We start from the raw sequence: 3,325 nt of genomic DNA, 5'->3' as shown, positions 1-3,325 counted from the left end.
TATTGATGGAAATGATTCTGGGCTTGGGGGTTGACAGGACTTCCGGGACAGCAATGGCAATTTCCAGAATCTTTAAGAGCTACAAAAACACTGGAGCAAAACTTCACTTCCCTGCTTCCCAAGAAAGGATGTCTGTTGTTTCCCAGCCCAGCCTTGTCCTCCTTCTACATTCCCCACACCCCCAAAGATAAGGACTCTAGTGTACCTCAGTAGAGAAGGGGAACTAATTGAAGAGATGCAGTCACTTTGTATCTGAATTTGTGTTCTCTCAGAACATGTTCTTGGCAGGTTTTACCAAATTTTTGTCATTATATATTCTTCAAGACATTATTCATAATGACTATACAATATTCTAATTAGATATTTATTTCTATTATACATAACATTATAAACATCCTTATGCATGTGTTCTCTTTTCATTTCTAGTTATTTTCGTATGATATATTCCTAAAAGTGGAAGTTTGGGTCTTGAAAATAAACTGCCCAATTGTCCTCTAGAAATTTACACTCACACCACTAGTGAGAGTGCCTAATTCACAAGCCTTTGTTAAATATGACAATTATAGTGTAAAAGATACTTTTTAATTTCATCGGAAAAAAGATGTCATTTTTATTTGCATTTTCATTGTCAGATTAAACTTTTTCCCAGCTATTTATTAACCATTTGGAATTCTCTTTTTTTATGTTTATTATTAGAGAGAGAGAGAGAGATGGGGGGGGGGCGACGGGCAGTGGGAGAGAGAAAATCTTAAGCAGGTTCCACACCCAGCATGGAGCCCAATGTGGGGCTTGATCTCAAAATCCTGAGATCATGACCTGAGCCAAAATCAGAGTCAGATGCTTAATTGACTGAGCCACTCAGGTGCCCCAGAAAATGCTTTATTTGAAACCCTCCTCTCTGGTGAATTCTGTTTGTGGTTTAAAGAAATATTTAATAGGGGGCGCCTGGGTGGCTCAGTGGTTTAAGCCTCTGCCTTCAGCTCGGGTCATGATCTCAGGGTCCTGGGATCGAGCCCCACATCGGGCTCTCTGCTCAGCGGGGAGCCTGCTTCCCCCCCTCTCTCTCTGCCTACCTGTGATCTCTCTCTGTCTATCAAATAAATAGATAAAAATCTTTAAAAAAAAAAAAGAAATATTTAATAGATACTTAGGGAAGTACTTGAATGAAATAATATCAAAACTATTAACCTGTTTTGTTGTTTGTTTTGTTTGAGGGCTAATCTGCGTGAGATAATAGAGGACATGTAGAGGGGCGCCTGGGTGGCTCAGTGGGTTAAAGCCTCTGCCTTCAGCTCAGGTCATGATCCCAGGGTCCTGGGATGGAGCCCCGCATTGAGCCCTGCCTTGGGCTCTTTGCTCAGCAGGGAACCTTCTTCCCCTTCTCTCTCTGCCTACCTGTGATCCCTGTCTGTTAAATAAATAAATAAAATCTTACCAAAAAAAAAAAAAAAGAGGACCTGTAGAATGACACTGCCACAAAGAGTTCCTCATTCTTCCCTAAATTCCTCAAACTCTCCTCTACAGGAAGGTACAGATATTTTCAACTAATATGTTTAAAGGTATAACAATTAGTTATTCTACCCAGGGTACTCAAATGTCTTGGTTACCTTTTAGCTATTCTCAGCAACTTAGTTTTTTCTGTCACAGCACACTGGAGAGTTATAACAATTACATTCATATCGGGAGCTCTAAACAGTGGCAGTTCCCTGGGAGTCACATGGGAAGCACATGCCTGGAGGAAATCAGACCTTTCGGAAGGGTATGGTTTGAAGGTGTCTCCTGGAGTTCAGAATCACTAGCCGCAGCATTTTAGCTTTTTTTTTTTTTTTTTTTAAGTAGGCTCCATTTCGAACGTGGGGCTTGAACTCATAACCCTGAGATCAAGAGTCGCATGGTCTACTGACTGAGCCAGCCAGGCACCCTGCATTTCAGCTTTATTAATTAGCAGTAAAGGATGTAGCATAAGTTGTAAAGCATTAATCAGTAAATCGCACACATATGACACAAGGAGTAAACAAATAATTCAAAATAATTAGCATTTATTCCCTGAATGTGTAGCTGCCATTGCAAATAAGTTTTAAAAGTCGTGCTTAATTTGCAATTGTTTTTTCCCTTTAATTGCATCTGCCACCTGCTCTTAATTTGAAACAAATTAAACCCCGAAGGCAGCATCCAAAAGTAAGAGGACTAAGCAGATTTCACCTCTGGGCAAAAATTATACAACAGTTTCCCCCATCTTCAAAAAGAGTGAATCATTCTTTTCCAAAAGTGAGGGACTATTTTCTGTTTCAATAGCCTGCCCCAGTAAGTGACGGCGTGATGCTTGGATGTAACAACCAACTCTCTCCAGCATGCTACCTGAAATTCCTTGGAGCTCGATGCCAGTGCTGTCCACCATAAATACCATACAAGCCACATATTTTAAAATTTTCAATTTTTAATAGGGAAAGCGCTTTATTATTATCATTTAAGTCTGGGTCCTCAAAGAAAGCAGAGGCTAGAAAATAAGTTTTGCATTTGTTTTTACAACATTATACTTCATACCTGCCCTGAGAGAAAGAATGAAAGGCAGTTTCCGGAAGGGTTAGGTGACCATAATACCAGAGGGCTCCCAGGAAGTTATCTTGGAAGTAATCTTATACTCCTCCCCCCCTCAGTTGCTAGCCGGAGATCATTTCAGCCAGTCAACACAAAGACTCAGTCCTTTCCCTGCACGACATTTTATCAGAGCAGGAGGTTCAAAGGAGGGTGGAAGATGGGAGCATTCTCCCAGAAATTCTCCAGTTTCCTACTTGACCACTGTGTGAAAAGGATCCGTTCCCTGTTAAATTAATTAAACCAGGAGCCCATTAGAGTGAGGTAGCTCTAATGCCTTGGCGGTCTACCTGAGCAAACCCAAACCCAAGCCTATAAAAGCTTCAGGGTTATGAAACTGAAATCTGAAGACAACCAACCACAAACAGCCAACACGCCTTTCCCAAATACGGCAACTGCTTAAGCTGTAGCCAATCGAATAATTTCCTGGCTTTGCTTCCACGTCTGTTCTAGGAAAGTCTTCCCCCAGCTCCTACCAGTGGAGTTCTCCTTATCACTTCCGGTCTGGTGTGGCCCAACTGGAATGGATGTTGGCTCAAATAAATGCTTTGTCATTTTAATGTGCCTCAGTTTATTTTGTAACACTCCTGAGTGTGAGCTGGCAGTCCAAAGAGGAGTCTGCCGCTGGACAGCTTCTTTACTGACCTGAGTATCCCACATGCAAGCCGGCGGGCTCACTCCAGCATCTCCCCGCCCTCTCTGTGCTATATAGCACTCAGTTAGAACGCAA

Source organism: Neovison vison, chromosome 1 (genome assembly GCF_020171115.1).
Source record: "Neovison vison isolate M4711 chromosome 1, ASM_NN_V1, whole genome shotgun sequence".
Taxonomy (NCBI): Eukaryota; Metazoa; Chordata; class Mammalia; order Carnivora; family Mustelidae; genus Neogale; species Neogale vison.
This window is presented reverse-complemented; position numbering follows the sequence as displayed.